A 19,044-nucleotide genomic window follows, 5' to 3' on the forward strand; every position below is an offset into this window, starting at 1 on the left:
GGTTTTGCCAGTTCCTCCAAAATATAGCCTACACTATCTGGAATTCCTTGGTGATCTCCCATCCATCCAGGGGCCTCTGGTGGCACAGCAGGTTAAACCGATGAGCTGCTGAACTTGTTGACCGAAACATTGGTGGTTCGAATCCAGGGAGCAGGGTAAACTCCTGCTGTTAGGCCCAGCTTCTGCCAACCTAGCAGTTCAAAAACATGCAAATATGAGTAGATGAATAGGTACAGCTTCTGTGGGAAAGTAACTGCACTCCAAGCAAGAAATCCTCAGTGATGGTTTTGCCAGTTCCTCCAAAATATAGCCTACACTATCTGGAATTCCTTGGTGATCTCCCATCCATCCAGGGGCCTCTGGTGGCGCAGCAGGTTAAACTGCTGAGCTGCTGAACTTGTTGACCGAAACATTGGTGGTTCAAATCCAGGGAGCAGGGTGAGCCCCTGCTGTTAGGCCCAGCTTCTGCCAACTTAGCCATTCAATAGGTACTGCTTCTGTGTGAAAGTAACGGCACTCCATGCAGTCATACCAGCACATGACCTACGGACAACGCCGGCTCTTCGGCTTAGAAACTGAGGTAAGCACCACCCTCCAGAGTCCAACATGACTAGACTTAATATTAGGGGAAACCTTTTTATCTGGAATTATTTGGTGATCTCCCATCCAGGTACAAACCAGAGCTGTTTCCAAGATTAGACAGAATCTGGCACCTTTAGGGCATTTAAGTTAGGATGAAATTGATGTATCTGTCCACAAATCCCTCCACAAACATGCAGGTGAGGGCAGACTGAAAGCATATGCCCTTGGTGAAGTTTGTTTGTGGATAGCATCAGGCCCGTAGCCAGGATTTCGTTTCGGGGGGGGCTAAAAAATTTTCAGGGGGGGTTTCGGGGGGGGAGCTGAGTTTCGGGGGGGGCTGAGTCTGAGTGAAAGAGGGTCTAGCCTAGCAAACCTTTTGTATCATTACCCCAGTACCCCCATGCATATGGGATATATTGAGAATGGTGATCAAATCATGATATTAATAACATAACAGTTTAAATAATGCACCAGTAAGGCCTTTTCGCGAACCACCATGAGAATTTCGGGGGGGGCTGAAGCCCCCCGAGCCCCCCCCCCCCCCCCCCCCCCGGCTACATGCCTGGATAGCATCTCTATAGCCAGTCCCCTGTTTCAACGGCTACCTGGAGCAAAAGAGGCCCAGGATACTCTCTTTAAAAACACACACATACACACACACACAAGTCTGTTCATCCCCAACCGTGAAGCAGTCGTCCATGTTGTTCTCTAATGAGCCCCTTCAGTCGCTGAAAGAAACAATACTGACAGGCTCCAGATGGTGCCACTGCTGTCGCCAGCCCTCCTCTTCTCCAACCAGCATGAAGTGAAAGGAGGCCCTGTTTTTAATATTAATGCAGTGAATCGAGGGGTGTTTGAGAATTGGGTCCTCAGAGAGTGTTGCAATGTTGTGAAAACTCCTTGGAGAACCAGTGGAGTGAGAATGTGACAAACTGAAATACCTCAAAGGCTTCCTTCCAAAGGAAGCCCTTTCTCTGTGACTCCCTTAGTGGCTGCAAATACAGACCCAAGGACTAGGCCACCACTGAACTGAGCAGGTGGTTGGGCCTGATGGCCAATAGGAACCCTTCCAACTGTTTGATTCTATAACTCTTCTATGCCCCTATCTTTCAACAGTCCTGATATGGCAGGGACAATCTGGATTAAACCTTTGAAACATACACTTTTTGAGCTGCTTGCAAACTGTCCCAGTTCCTCTCTTCTTCCCTTTTTCTTCCATTGTCCTTCTCTTTCTTTGATTTCAAAATCAAAAAAATGTTTTGCAATCAACCTAGCATCAGGGATATGAGAGAAGAGGTCAGAATCTCGTCCTTCCCCATAGACCAGCATTTCTCAACCTGGGGGTCACAAGCGGTTTCAGATGGGTCACCAAAATCCATCAGAAAACATATATATATATTATGTTCTTAGAATCCCCTTTGGCAGAGAAGGCTGAAGATCTCTTCGCCTGTCCTTCTCTTTCTTTTTGGAAATAGAGGGCAAATCCTCCTACTAAAAGCCCTCCTCTGGTGTGATTGGCCGGCCTCTCAGTAAAGGGGAGGGCTGTTTCTACGTGTGCTTGGCGCATGGCAGCGTAGTGAGCATGTGCAGGTGAGGGTGAGTGTGCGAGGCTGGAGGGAGGCTCACACCAGTGAGTCCCTTCAAGACATGGGGGTTCTGTGAGGGAAGTTTGGACCAGTTCTATTGTTGGTGGGGTGCAGAATGCTCTTTGATTTTAGGTGAACTATAAATCCCAGCAACTACAACTCCCAAATGTCAAGGCCTGTTTTCCCCAAATTCCACCACTGTTCACATTTGGGCATATTGAGTATTCATGTCAAGTTTGGTCCAAATCTATCATTGTTTGAATCCATAGTGCTCTCTGGATGTAGGTGAACTACAACTCCAAAACTCAAGGTCAATTCCCACCAAACTCTTATTTTCTGTTGGTTATGGGAGTTCTGTGTGCCAAGTTTGTTTCAAATCTATCATTGGTGGAATTCAGAATGCTCTTTGATTATGATTCCAAGCAACTACAACTCCCAAATGACAAAATCAATCCCTCCCAACCCCACCAGTATTCAAATTTGGGCATATTGGGTATTTGTGCCAAATTTGGTCCAGTGAATAAAAATACATCCTGCATAACAGATATTTACATTACGATCCATAACAGTAGCAAAATTACAGTTACGAAGTAGCAATAAAAATAATGTTACGGCTGGGGATCACTACAACATGAGGAATTGTATTAAGGGGTTGCGGCATTAGGAAGGTTGAGAACCATTGCTGTAGATCATTGGTGAAGCTTCTCTTGTCTTATGTGTTCTTCCTTGGTAATAATTTTTACCATCTTGACCAAGCACTGATGTTCTTAGGTCACACATGCCTTTGTTTTCATCTGTGAAATGTTGGGAGGTATGTAATCCCACTCTTGACAGCCAGATGGTTCCCACCTTTCACCTAAGAGAGAATATCATGAGGCCAAATGTCTTGCAGCAATTCTGAGACTTTACTCTTTTAGTTCCTCTAGCAATGCCAGGCCCTTGAGATAGATGTGACAGCAACCGTAATCTCATTTGCCTCTTCAGATCAGAAGAAAAGCATAATATTCAATTTGGGACTAAGCGTGACAACCCTCTCTCTCATCTAGAGTTCAAGAAACTTCTAAAAAGCAGTTACATCTGTCAAATGTGATTCAATTCCATTGTGTCCTATGTGTCCTTGTTATTTTTCTTCCCTACTATGCTGTCCTTGTCCAAATGATGAATAATTGCCTCCATGTCGGTTAACCACAATACCGTGATGCTATCCATGCAATTCTCCCCAGAGTTTCATCTATGAAGAAGCGAAGGGAGGTTTTGTAGAAGGAAGAAACCCATGAGATTGTGATGCTACTTGCATGAACTCTCAGCGCTTGCTCTAGTGGAAGCAAAAACATTCAGGAACATGGTGTTTTTCGAACATAGGGAAATGACAGAAACAGACACAGCTGCTGATGGATTTAAATGTGTTGAGCAACACAGGCCGGCCAAAGAGAACCACTTGAATATTCAGCATTGTGACTGGCTTCAGCAACACAACAAACCATTCCCACTTTGGGGACTAGGGTTCTGGGGACAGTGCTGTCGAAGGTGACGGCAGCCATTTGGGACATGACCAAGAGCTTAGTTGTGAGCCCAGAGCCCCAGCCTGAATAATTGAACACTGAATAATTAGATTTAAAGAGGATTATGTCCTGCAGGCAAACAGAAGAAAGCTGCCTCCAGGTATTGGCACAATGGCCGTCTTGTTGCTGTTTTTCTGCTGAACTCAGCGGCATGGGGTTATGAAGCTCTTTGGAGAATATTAATAAAAATTGCCTGTTTTTTTCTTATTTTTGAAACTGGGTGGGAGTTGAAGGGAACATTGGGATAAGTAAAATGGTTGGTAATAAAATATGCTATCTTATTTAGAAATCGTATAAGTCAGTCAGTGTGAGGGGGACCTATAACAAAATGTATACAACGCTACTGCTGCGAGTGCCAGCCATGACTTTTTCTAGGACGTTCCATTTTCTAAGGTGTCGCTATTATATTGTTGCTCCCCCAATAAGAATTCTGTAGGATAAAATTTTACTTCGTTGTTGTAGGTTTTTCAGGCTATATTGCCATGTTCTAGAAGCATTCTTTCCTGACATTTTGCCTGCATCTATGGCAAGCATCCTCAGAGGTTATGAGGTGTTCCTCTTTCTAGTCTCACTTTCCCCCTTTGTCCTCCCCTTCCTTTAGTTGCTCCAAATTGAATTCATCCAATTAACTAAGTAAGAAGGAGAGGAAGAGGCAAAATTTTGCCCCTCCCATTAGGTTCAAGCAAAAGCAAATTGATGCCTCATCTCCTAGATTGTCTATTTTTCCTTGTTAATAGTTTTTGCCACCTTGACCATACTTTGATGTTGCTTGGCCACCCATGTCCCAGTTTTCATCTGTGAAATGCTGGAGGGCATGTTATCTTGAACTCAGACTGGCAGCCCAACAAGTTGGCAGCTGTGGGGAGCTATTTATTTATTTATTTATTTATTTATTTATTTATGCTATTTCTATCCCGCCTTTCTCAAATTTAGAGGTGACTTAAGGTGGCTTACAACCAGCAGCCAATCGATGCCATAACAATATACAATGTATAATTTAAGCATTTAAAAACAAGATTATAAAATAAAACCATATAAAACATTAAAAACCAATGTCTTCACTGTTTATCTTGTTGTCCAGAAACATAGTCTAAGCCGTTCCACAATTCAATTCCATAGAGATTCATGTTGGTCTATTGCACTGCATTTCCAAAGGCTTGTTCAAAAAGCCAGGTTTTTGAAGGTCAGGAGAGAGGGGGCCAATCTAATATCTCTAGGGAGGGAGTTCCACAGCCAAGGGGCCACCACTGAGAAGGCCCTGTCTCTTGTCCCCGCCAGGAGGCAGGACCGAGAGCAGGGCCTCCCCAGATGATCTTAAGCTCCTAGAAGGTTCATAAGGAGAGATACGTTTGGACAGGTAAGCTGGGCCAGAACCATTTAGGGCTTTATAGACTAAAGCCAGCACTTTGAATTGTGCCTGGAAGCAAATCGGCAGCCAGTGGAGTTGACGCAACACAGGAGTTGTATGCTCCCTGAGCGTCGCTCCAGTGAGCAACCTGGCCAGGCTGCGGCCCGCTGGACCAATTGAAGCTACCATACAGTCTTCAAAGGCAGCCCTACATAGAGTGTGTTGCAGTAATCTATACAGGAGGTAACTAGAGCATGGACTACCTTAGCCAAGTCAGACTTCCCAAGGTAAGGGTGCAACTGGCACACAAGTTTTAATTGTGCAAAAGCTCCCCTGGCCAACGCCAAGACCTGGGGTTCCAGGCACAGCAATGAGTCCAGGAGAACTCCCAAGCTATGAACCTGCATTTTCAGGGGGAGTGTAACCCTATCCAACATAGGCTGTAACCCAATGCCCTGTTCAGCCTTGCAACTGACCAATTTGTTTACTCCCACCCAGTCCGTTGCAGTTGCCAAGCACTGGTTCAGGAACTGAACAGCCTCCTTAGTAGCAGGTTGGAAGGAGTGACAGAGTTGTACATCATCTGCATACAGATGACATCGAACTCCAAAACTCCAGATGATCTCCCCCAATGGTTTCATGTAGACATTAAACAACATTGCCTCCCTTGAGAACTTGGTGGGCCACCCTTTCCTCTGCTCCCACCCCGTGTCCCCCAAATTAGTACTGGTGCTCCCAGGAAGCCACAAAATTTGCCCAGGGGAACTCTTTCCCTACCCATAAAATTCTTGAGGACTAAAAGACAACTGGCCTTCCTGCCCCCATCCATACTCAAAAGAGATGGGAGGAAGCAATTTCTTTCACGTCCAATTTCTTACACATTTGAGATGTTGGAGCTGTATTGTGAGCAGGTATTTCATTCTTGTCATCCTGTCAGAGCAGAAATGCGCCCTGATACTGGTTTTGCAAAGGCGTGTCAGCAGCAAAAGCGGTACCAGCACTTGTGATTTAATCAGTTAATTATGGTATTTGTGCAACACTTTTATTTTCTCTTCAAAGCTCTTTATCAGGAGGTCAAGGCCAAAGTCTACTTTCTTTTCCAGCCATGAATCAGCCTTCAATAAATAGAAATGGAAAAAGGGAAACAAAGCAGATTGGCCTATCGGTTGCCCAAATGATTTATCTGGCAAAACCTATTAAAATAAGCAGTTGCATGCCAAACCAACTTCCTGAATTTCTTTCTAGAGGCTAAAACACTAAAATGTCATAGAAATGCAGTAGAACTTGCCATGTCATGGGAACAAGTTGCTGGTGAGGGAGGAATTAGAACTTAGAATCCAACTCATTTTCTAATGTGAATTGAATCTTGTCTCTTGGCACCCTTCTTTAAAAAAAAACAATTGTGGAATATTCCTGCAACAGGAAACCAGAAGATGTTTCCTTCTTGAGAGGAGAGCAATGACCAATCTCGATAAAATAGTGAAGAGTAGAGACATCACGCTGGCAACCAAGATCTGCATAGTAAAAGCAATGGTATTCCCCATAGTAACCTATGAATGTGAGAGCTGGACCATAAGGAAGGAAGTGAGTGAAGGAAGATAGATGCTTTTGAACTTTGGCGTCGGAGGAAAATTCTGAGAGTGCCTTGGACCGAAAGATCAAACTAGTCCATACTCCAGGAAATAATGCCTGGCTGTTCACTGGAGGGAAGGATATTAGAGGCAAAGATGAAGTACTATGACCACATAATGAGAAGACAGGAAAGCTTGGAGAAGATAATGATGCTGGGGGAAATGGAAGAAAAAAGGAAGAGGCATCAACCAAGACCAAGACGTTGTGTGTGTTTCTGTTTGTTAATAACTTCAATGTCCATTTTCATCAATGCTGTGGGCATTATCTTCCTGAAAAAAAGTGGCCATTGTCAAAATGAAGATTGATTATATAGGCCTAAATCCAATGGCTGGCCTGATAATGCTAGACTTACTGACATCAGTCTTGAATTTCCTATTGATTTAAAAGATTTAAATCAATGGGATTCTTGAAGTGACTAGCTTGACCTTGAAGGAGCTGGGGGTGGCAACAGCCGACAGGGAGCTCTGGCATGGGCTGGTCCATGAGGTCATGAAGAGTTGAAAGCGACTGAATGAACAAACAACAACAAACCATAAACCATTATTTATGCATGTTTTATTTTACAAAAATAACCTAAAGAAAAAATACAAGGCCAGATAATAATAACAATAACAATAATAATATTTATTTATACCCCGCCACCATCTCCCATAGGGACTCTGGGCAGTTTACAAATAGCACACATGGTGCCACACCACATATAAAATACAGTATATCAACATTAAAATACAAAAACCTCACCAACCACGCTTGAGACGGAAGCAGGACCGAGAGGAGAGCCTATCTGGCAGATCTTAGAGCCTGCATATACACTAGTACCACTCTGTAAACATATATACAGAAACTTCAGTGAAGATCCAGATTAATAGCCAAACAAAGTTGACACAGAGATTTGCCATATAACCATGCAAGCGTTGAAAGGAAGTCCTGAGTCCACTAACAGGAGAGGAAAAAAGTTCTTCCCAATATTATAGTGGAGGGGCCATCAAATGGAAGCAGGTAAATTGGACGTTCTTACATGTTCATTTATGCTGAGTATTGTTTCAAAAAACAAAACTAAAGGCCTAAAGGGGGGTAATGCTACCACATGCTAATACAAGACTCCAGAAAACTCCTATTATTGGTGCAAAATCCTAGGATTTGCATCCTGACAACTGGGACCACGTATGTGCTTTCTTTATTATTTGCTGTATGCAGTTATGATAAATAATTATTTTTCACTTTACAAGGCTGCTATTCTTCTCAGAAATGTGGTGGTATAGCAGGACCAGGGTTCACACGGTCAAAAACCTGAATTTCCCTTTTTATTATCAGGAGCAATTATGTCATATGCTACCACCTTCAATCTGGAGTGTAATCTTTAGACAAAATAGATCTTAGTAGCAACAAGAGTTTCCTCAGTTGTAAAATAAAGTATGGGGATTACCTTGATTTTGAATGGGCTCTTAAGATCCATTGGCATTATACAAAAGGCCTGTTTCTGGTGGAAATTGAAATGGCTAGAACCGGTTTGTTGACACAGATCAACACATCCACCTGTATTTTGGATTCTCCTTAAAGGTGAGGTTATGAGTGCTGTCATTCTGAGCACCTGCTGTTCAAAACTATCCCAATGGCTTTCATTCAGAAGTCATTTTGCTCTTCCGTAAGCTCCTTTCGTTTAAACAGATCTTATATAGGAGACATTCCCAGAAGATTTGGCTTGTCCTCTGTAATGGCCTGTCTTCAAGCCATGAAAAATAATGCATTTAAGCTGTGATCTAAAGCCACCGAAATCAGTGGATGCCTTCGAATGGGCTTGAGTTCAGGCCCATTGGAATGACATTATCAGAGGCAAGATTTATCTTATGGATCAGAGAACAGCATTATTGCCCGGGACGCTAAAGTAATGCTTAGAGCAAATATGGGAAATAAATATTATCTGTCTACTATCGATTTTTCACTACAAATGACAACACCATTATAAGAAGACCTTGCATAGCCTCTCAAACGTTGACAATGTAATAAGTAAGGGGCACCTTACCATGGAAGAGCATTGCATATAGATAGATGGATGGATGGATAGGTAGATAAATAGATAGGCAGATGAAAGTGTATGGAAATATATGAAACAAGAGCTCACGGTTGCATTAAAACGGATATCATTTTCAAGTTATTTTCTGCTGTACAGTAAAAAGCAGGCCTAAGTGGCTGATGAATTTGACAGATGATTTTCACTGGGGCCTCTGGATTTGCTGCCTCAGCAGATCTTGCATCCAAGCCTCGCATCCGTCACTCCCTCCTGTCAAGCCCTGGGATATTTAATTATATTAAAACCTCATTTCTCCAAATCTCCCAGCTCCATACCCACTCTGCCCCCTGAATTTGGACATGCTTTAAGCAAGGCCGTGTGCTATTTATTTGATTAATGAAACAAGCCCACATTCCATCCTGACAAGTGTGTGCGTGTGTACAGCAGCGTTGCATATATTTTCCTTCAGCTTCCAACATTTGTATTCTCCCCTTTCTACTTTTCTTTTTTTTCCCCTTTGGCTAGGATTTGACAGCATATGGCAAAAAAAAAATAAAACTGAAATGAAATCAGGAAAAAATGGACACCTTCATTGACACGGTCCCAGATAGGAAATGTTTGCTTTATTGTAGGAGGGGAAATGTTCTGGAGCATAAAAAGAAGCATTTCAATGCACTAATTCATGTACACCTTGAAACTTCCCACTCATGGTTCATCCTCTGTGCGCTCTTTTAAAGAAGGAACATTTAATAGTGTGCAAAGTTCATATCATCATTTGTTCCTGTGGTTTGTAATATCACATAAGAATAATTCTGCAAAACATGTACAAGATATTTATTTAATTTTAAATTTTATTTGATAGTATTTATACTCTGGGTGATTATTCATTCACTGATCAAAAGCTGCCCCAAAACTTCCAACTCTATTCAACACCCCATTGCCAACCAGGTTCATAAAAAGATATTTCTGATTAATCCATTAGCAGTTCTGAAGTGAGTTTTATCTAGCAGTCCCCATCAGCTTCTGTGAATGGAACAAGAAGTATTATTTTGTCCTTTACCACAGACAATATTGGAAAAATGCTTCATGTTGGCTTGTCAATTCCTATATTTTGTTATTTTAATTCATGCTGGATTATTTTAAAGTCTCCATTTTACAATCTATAATAGAGCTTTCCAAACTGTGTGTCGTGACACATTAGTGTGTCGGCTGCAGTGTGTAGGTGTGTCACGTGAACATAATGAGAAACCTGTGAGTCTATGTGAAATAACCCCCACTCAATTGAATAACTTTCAGACAGTTTCCAATCTTCCCTTTTTGGCAAAGTCATAGAATGTGTGGTGGCCTCACAACTCCAGGTGTTCTTAGAGGAAATTGATTATCTGGATCTGGTGCAGTTTGGCTTTAGGCCGGGACATGGAACTGAAGCAGCCTTGATCACCTTAGTGGATGATCTGTGAAGGTAACTTGATGGGGGAGTGTGTCCCTGTTGGTTCTCCTGGATCTCTCAGAGGCCTTCAGTAATATAGACCATTGTATCCTTCTGGGATGCCTTGCGGAAATGGGGCTTGGAGGTACTGTTCTACAGTGGCTCCAATACTTCCTGGAGGACCATTCCCAGAAGGTGTTGTTGGAGGACACTTGTTCGACCCCCCAACTATTGTCTTGTGGGGTGCCTCAGAGCTCAGTATTGTCCCCCATGTTGTTTAACATTTACATGAAGGTGCTGGGAGAGATCATCTGGAGTTTTGGAGTTTGATGTCATCTGTACGCAGATGATGTTCAACTCTATTACTCCTTTCCACCTACTGCTAAGGAGGCTGTTCAAGTCCTGAACCAGTGCTTGGCAACTGTGATGGTTTGGATAAGGGCAAACAAATTGAAATTGAATCCAGACAAGACAGACGTACTCCTGATCAGTCGTAAGGCTGAACAGGGTATACGGTTGCAGCCTGTGCTGGATGGGGTTACATTCCCCCTGAAGACACTTGTTCACAGCTTGTGAGTTCTCCGGGACTCATTGCTGAGCCTGGAACCCCAGATTTCAGCATTGTCTAGGGGGACCTTTGCACAATTAAAATGTGTGCGCCAGTTGCATCCATACCTTGGAAAATCAGACTTGGCCACAGTAGTCCATGCTCTGGTTACATCCTGAATAGACCATTTATTTATTTATTTATCTATTTATTTGTGGTATTTGTATATCACCCTTCTCAACCCCGAAGGGGACTCGGCGCGGTTCACAGCTCTCAGGGTGGTTCACTGCAACATGCTCTATGTGGGGTTGCCTTTGAAGACAGTATGGAAGCTTCAAGTGATTCAACGGATGGCACCCAGATAGTTCATCAGAGTGGGGTATAGGGAACACACAACCCCCCTGTTACACCAGCTCCACTGGCTGCCAGTTTTCTACCAAGCACAATTCAAAGTGCTGGCTTTAACCTATAAAGCCCTAAACAATTTTGGCCCAGCTTACCTGTCTGAACGTATCTCTCTCTATGAACTATCTAGGAGGTTAAGATCATCTGGGGAGGCCCTGCTCTCAGCCCCACCTTCTTTGCAGGCACCAGTGGTGGGGATGAGAGACAGCACCTTCTCAGTGGTGGCCCCTCGTCTATGGGACTCCCTTTCCAATTGAATTAGATCAGCCCATTCTCTCCTGACCTTCAGGAAAAAACAGAAAACATGGCTTTGAGACAAAGCATTTGACAACTAATTGGAACAGTCGAATAAGTAATTATGAATCAATGTGATTGACAAATGGAATTGCCCTGGATTAAGATTTGGATGGTGTAATTTTAAATGATGTTTAGTAATTGATGTTTTAATTTTTTGGTTCTAATTGTAATTGTTTATTTTATGTGTGCATGGCATCGAATTGCTGCTTGTAAGGCCACTCTGAGTCCCCTTCGAGGTGAGAAGGACGGGGTATAAATATGGTAAATAAATAAATAAAATAACCAATAAATATTATATTTTTAAAATATAAATGAAAGGGTTTCATGAAATATGTTGTGTTCCTATACATTTCATTATTACAATTTACATATATGTCTGTATCTCTTCCAAGGGGTTGGTTTAACCTCTGGTTCACTAGTAAAACTGAATTACTATGTTGTGAAATGATGCATGTCTAAAAAGTTTGTCACCAACATGAAATCTTTAGAAAGCTCTGATCTATTAGGTGTTACTCCTTGACTAGAGTTTTGAACCATCAATGGTTTGAATTCTATGCAAAAATCTAGGAATCTGTGAGATATCAAAAGATAATCTGGCATGTTCAAAGCACTGTCACTTTTCGTAATTGTGATATTATGATTTCCTTCAGATGTTTTGTCAGTTCACTTAGAATTGCTTTCTTATTATTATTGGAACTTCAGTTTGTATTATATAGATCTATGTTCCACGAGGGATCTGTTCTAATGCAGTTTGTAAAATACAGTACAATCTGGAATCCAATTAGTCTTACCTAAAATGAATGAAGCACACCATAACATTGCACTGGAGGATTTACAGATGCCTAAAGGAGTATTCTTTCCAGCTCTCCAGCACAATTCTATGGTCAGCTTTCAATGGAACCTCTGATGGAAGTTTACCATAGACTTGTGTTAGATTCTTTTGCACAATATTATGGTATTCAATGAGATTGCATAATTAAACAGGTCTACGGCATAGTGATGATGATGATGATGATGATGATGATGATGATGATAGCACCAAAGAACAACACTCAAGGCCACTAACATAAAATAAATACAATTAAAACTTAGAATAGATTAAAAGCAGAATTGAGCAAATGCATCAACGAAAAATAGCAGCTACAATGTAAAAAGTCCAATGTACCACTTCCTTCTCCCTTTGTGGCCCCATTCAAGCTCACCAAGGAATGGGGAATCTTTGGCAACAGAGCAATTGGGCAACCATATTGAAGGCCACCTACCAGCAAGAGGGCCACCTACCAGCATATAAAATGCTTGCCCAAACTAATTTTGCCCTGAAGCCAAGAAGGATTCCACGTATTTCTTGTGTGTCTAACATCATCCTCCATCTGAAGTTTAGCACTTCCAAGGCTGTAATCTGAGTGTACCTACTGAACCAGTTGGAGTTACATTTGCAAACATGCTTAATGTTAGGCTGCACATGTCATTGATTTTAGTATTTTTAACATTTGTGCACCATCCTTCATAAAAAAAATAATTCTAAGATGGTTCACAATAGCAGAAAATGAATTTGTAATTTTTCTATAGCCATGCTGAGAATTTTGTTCCCAAAAGAGTACCATACCATAAATGTTGTAAATAAATTTATATAAATAAAAATGTAATGTTCGTTTGTGGGATTAACATAACTGAAAAACCACTGGGCGAATTGACACCAAATTTGGACACTACACCCCTACTAGGCCAACGAGTGACCATCACTCATAAAATCACTGAAAAACACAGCAGAAGGGACTTCAAAAGCCAAAAAAGCAAAAAGACACTACAGCGCATGCACAAAAACGACTCCTCTGGCAAACAAAACACATAATAGCATATCCACACTCTCTTCTGGACTACAGCTCCCAGCATCCCCTAGACCAGGCCCTTTAAGAGAAGAAGTTGATTCAAATGCACTGCTTTCTTCTCCTTGGATTTCTTTGAGAGCATCCCAATCCCTGCATATTTCCAATTTCCTATTCCTGGACTGGAACTCCCAGCAATCCTCAAAATAGATAGATTAGATAGGGATTGATAGATTGATCAGGAGGACTGCTGGGAGTTGCAGTCCAAGAATAGGTAGAGAAGGGAGAAAGGGGAGAAAGAGGAAGGGAAAGAAAAGGGGGGATGGGAGGGAAGGAAAGAAGGAGAGAAGGAAAGAAAAAAGGGAAGTAAGTTAGGAAAGAAGGAAGGAAGGAAGGAAGGAAGGAAGGAAGGAAGGAAGGAAAGAAAGTAGGAGAGAAAGAGGGAGGGAACGTTGACCATAGCAACGTATGGCGGGTATTGCTAGTAAATAAATAAATATCCAATCTCTGGATGTGAAGCACATCCCCAAATTTGGCCTGCTGAAATATCTGAGTCTTCAAGAGTCATCCACGAGGTGATTATCATCATTACTGGGTAGCAACTCTTAAGTGCAATCAAGAAGAACTGAACATGCATTATTGGAGTCCTGGCTCCAGTGTGTCCTGAAGTCCGTGCCTATATTCGTTTGATTACATTTCTGCTGCACAATGATCTATTGTCATAATGAGCCAGTTTGGCAAGGCAGGACCAAAGGAAGAAAAAAAACCCCAAAATGCTCATCACAGAAATCTTGAAGCTGCTTGCTTCTGGACTTATTCATGCTGCATTTCTGAAGCAATTAAGGTCTTTAACTCTACCGTGTTAGCGAGAAGTCAGTCAGCAAATGTTAAACTAGCATGCATCTTACTCAAATTATTGCCCTACTCTGTTTCAGTTGTATAATGATTTCTTCAGGGCAAGGAAAGCCACAGGCTCAATTAGCTAGATTAAGTTATAATTATTTTACAAAATCACTCTCTCTCTCTTTTTAATGACGTTGACTTACTAACCTACACAAGTCTTCTGTACACAAAGGTAAAGAAGACAATGTCTTCTATCAATGTTATATGTATTTATTTTATTTACAGCTTTTATATTCCACCCTTCTCACCCCGCAGGGGACTCAGGGCGGATTACAGTGTACACATATATGGCAAACATTCAATGCCAATTTTGACATACAACATATACAGACATAGACAGAGGCTATTTAACTTTTTCTGCCCGCCAGGGGAGCTGTCGCTTTCATCGTCCATCTGCGACACTGATGAAGTACTTCCGCATTCCCCGCATGCTTTTGCTGGAGTCTTTTTTTTTATGGCCTCATAAATTAGTTAATTTAGCCTCCCCACACTTTTAAGGTGATACCTTATTTTCCTACTTGACAGATGCAACTGTCTTTCAGGTTGCAAAGGTCGACAACAGGCTACACAATTGGTTGGAAACCCACTCCAACCCGGGCTGGCTTCGAACTCATGACCTTTTAGTCAGAGTGATCTTAATGCAGCTGACACTCAGCCAGCTGCGCCACTAACACAAGTTAGTCTTGGTTCATCTAGTTTAGCATCATTGCACTAAGATGGGAGAGAATTTCAAGGATGAAGTGGCAACCCTTACAGAATTCCTTTTGAAAACTAGAGGATAGTGAAAGCCTGGACAGAAAGGAAAGTTTTAGTAAACAGAGGCAGAGTTTTCAGAGACTAAGGTGATCAGTTCAGCTACAGCAAAAGAGAGGCAACAAATCGTTATCTGGTGGGAAGATCAAGAAAAATGCTTTCCTTTCATTTTTGTAATTTAGAAAGGCTTTATAATGATTCATGGGTAATGTTGCCTCCATCGGGTCAATGTTGTTATTTTATCACAGTCTTGCTTTCAAGTGCTCTGAGTTTCATGTATCAAGTTTTACCAAGCCTAAGTTTTGCCTATGGGATTTTCCTGCTGTTTTGTTTCATAGTTTCAAGTGCCTTGTTTCATTTATTTTATGTGCTCATGGATCTTGTTTCCTTTTGAAGCTTATGGACTATTTTGGATTTTGGACCTTTACTGTTTTGCTGTTTTTTTACTGCTTTGCCTACATATATTCTACAATAAACTGCTTGCTGATTTTATCAAGCTGCTGAGGTGAAAGTTGTTCCTGCCCCGGTGTATGATATAATCTGTTGTAATTGGCAATGACTCTCCAAGGATTCATACTGCGTCTTTCCAGGCTTGAGTTGGAGAAACCAATATTAAGTGTGCAACATATTTGCACACAAAATATGTTCTGCCGCTGAGCTATGTCCCCTTCCAAAGGATGGAAAATGAATGAAGCCATTCTAAATCAACAATCAGTATGTAATCAAATTATTTCTGTAGGTATTTTGTGCTTGGTGGAAAAACCAAAGATTTCCACCTCATGCCTGGATGAATCCTCTGATTCTAACTTTACCTTCCAGCTAACACAGAGTCAACCTTGCAGACATGTCAAATCTTGCAAATCATGAGTGCAAGAAACAGCACATCCTCACCAACTCTGTTATTTTCATTACATAATGTATTGTATTGACACATTCTTCTAATATGTGAGTTTGGGGAAATTGCCACAATGTCTTTGCATTTTTATAAGAAAGACAGCAGGAGGGAGTGGAATAGAATGGGTACAAGATTTTGACAATGATTAAAGCTATATCTATGACCATATTCTTGCCAAGATTTATTGTCCAGTAACCTGTTTTCAAGAGCAGTTCTGATTTCTCCCCTCCTCCGGCACTTTCCATAGATCATTATGTAATTGTGCATGATTATGTAATGACTACCTAAATGGTGGGCATCTAGCAATTTGGGAATTAAATGGAAAGTATTCATAGGGTTCTGTGGACTCTGCAATTATGGAGAGATAACGATTATTCATGGAATACCTCCAAAGTTGCAGAATTTTTCATGAACACAAGTACAGACATTCCAGACCAGAATAACAATTTATTTATTTATATCCTGGTCTTCTCAACCCCGAAGGGTACTCGGGGCGGTCTTACAAAGGCCTTAGCAGGTAAGGTGGCATCAAATTGCTATAACTGTACAGTACGTATATTCCCCAGAACATGAACACAGTAACACTTGTGTTTCCAAGCAACTTGACTTTGTTTCCTTTAATGATTGTGCTTATTGCATTACTCTATTTTATTTTGCTACCATATGACTTACTTTCAGTCATACCCATTGTGTTCTGCCCTGGTATTTATATTAAGAAAGAAACATTTTAAAATGTTTTTACTAATGTCAAACAAAATAAACAGTGATCTGTTTTTTTTCATAAATATATATCCAAAGCCTGTCCCTTCCCAGTGTTATTTTCATGGCTTGAGAGCTATGTTCCAAAAACAAAAATAGCATACCCTTTCTATATTTTGAAATGCTACAACCCAACAAGGATGCTACGAAATACTTTTCTTGGGCACATGCATTGCCCTACATTACTTCTTGGTGGCTTGTTCCCATGAGTGAATGAGCTCCCTGCCTTCTCCCCTTTTCAAAAAGATTTGTGTCTTACTTCAACATCATGAAGGACTGACATTAAAAGCAAAGAAACATTAAAACTAACATTAAAGGCAAAGAAAACGAATAATCTACTAAAGTCGTGCTTTTATTTACTTTTAATTTTAAAAAAAATTAGTGCAAGGATCAGATGGCTGCATTATGGCAGAGGACTCAGTGCTCCACAAGACAACCCATTTACCTGTGTCATCAATACGATTCAATGTGGGCTCAAAAGAGCTCTGAGAGCATTAATACAACATTGCAACACAGATCAGCTCCAATTTCATTATAATAAAACCAAAATCATGGCTTTCGCTAATAGACCCAGGACTTACTCTTGGAGCATAGATGGTCATAAAATTGAATAAATCATATGCGTCAAATATCTAGGTGTAGTTCTCCAATCTAATAGTAGCAGAAGAGCTCATGGGAATCAAGTAGCCAACACAGCACAGAGGAGCTCAATTGCCATTCTTAAACATCTTAAGACAAGAGGGGGCCGCTTTACACCAGCAGCACTCAAACTGTTTGAAGCTAAGTCATTAGCCCAACTCTTGCATGGCGCTCAGCTGGGCCCCTTCCCCAGTTTTGCTCCATTAGAACTGGTTCAGTCAAAGTTTCTGAGATCAGCCTTGCAGGTACCTAAATGCGTTTCTAATGCCACCCTGCGACTAAAGACAGGCTTTATGAGGGTGGAGGCCAGGGTGTGGGTGGCCATACTCAACTTCTGGCTCAGACTATCCCGTGCACCCCTTAGTCTTGCTCCACTAACAATGGAGGATGACTTCCAATCCACATGGAAGCAGGCGGTAGCATCCAAAATCTCCTCATTGGGACTTTCTCCAGGTCTACTATTCGCTATGGATTACAATCAAGCCAAAGCACTTATTGAACAACACATCACAGACTCAGAGCGCCAACTAGATCTGGCCTCGGTTCCAACCTTCCTTGTCAATGAAGACAGCAGATATATTGCTTCCCCTATGGCATATTTAACAAACTTAGAGGTTCCTATTCATCGAAGGGCTTTCACCTGGCTTGATGCAACGCTCTCCCATCAGCTGTACTCGAAGGGCACTACCAGAAGATCCCTTTCCCAGAGAGACTCTGCCCTTGTGACTCGGGTCATGTAGAAACAATAGAACATGTGCTCCTTCAATGCCTGTTCTACAGTGATATCCATGCCAGGCTTATCTTACCTCTGATATACAAGCATCCAGGCCATTCAGGACAATTTTATACCTCCCTGCAACTTGCAGATACTAATTCAGCTACAATCTACAATGTTGCAAAGTTCTGTGCAGCAGCATACAAAATCCGTCAGGGAATGACTAGTCCCAAAAGTTAACTATGTGTCCAGTAATAATCTTCCCTGAATCTACAATTTGGTGATGGATCTGTGCATTGTATGTTTTTACCCTTTTTCCCCCTCCACTCCCTCACCCACATTGTGCTTCAGTAGTCATATTTATATTTTTAATGTACTAAACGTACCAAGTTTGTATGAAAATGTGATTTCTATTTCCTGTGCTGGTCTATGACAGAAATAAATGATTTGATTTGATTTGATTTGATTTGATTCAATGTGGAAGATTCTGACAGTTCCCATCCCACGTGTTTTTGGGGTATTGTAATGGAATATCCAAGTTCCTGAGCTCCTGGGGTGATCTCAGACCATCTTCTCCCCGCTCCCTTTTTTGAGACTATTTCTGATGTTTAACTAACAAATTGTGACGGGCGGTAATAGGAAGTCTCCCTGCGTCATGGGATGGGCTCTGTAACTTTTCATTAACTCAATTGATTAGAACTGTTTTTAAATGGGGAGGGGAGAGATAAAGACCTATGATGAAATTATGTTACTGTTATAAAATGCAGGCTTTCATCTGCCTATCACTTAGTTTGCTCTTGCAGAATTCTGGGAAATGTAGTTTAGGGTAGCCAATATGTCTCTAACTAAGATTTCCAAAGGCCCCACCCTAAACTACATTTCCCAGAATTCAGCAGAAGCAAACCAGTCAACAGGGAGATAAAAGTCTCCATTCTATAATGTTAATGTGATAGTGTCCTAAAATTTCTATGGCTGAATCCTAATCTGACACAAAAAAACCACATCATCATCATCATCATCATCAAGTTGGACTTTTATCTTTTATGAGTGTTGTTTCATGTTCTTTTGATACTGTTTTATTGCCGTGTTGATGTGTTTTGTTTACATTTTATGTGTTTTATGGCACTATTGTGTGCTATCTGTAAGCCACCCTGA

Source organism: Anolis sagrei, chromosome 6 (assembly GCF_037176765.1).
Source record: "Anolis sagrei isolate rAnoSag1 chromosome 6, rAnoSag1.mat, whole genome shotgun sequence".
NCBI classification, from domain to species: Eukaryota; Metazoa; Chordata; class Lepidosauria; order Squamata; family Dactyloidae; genus Anolis; species Anolis sagrei.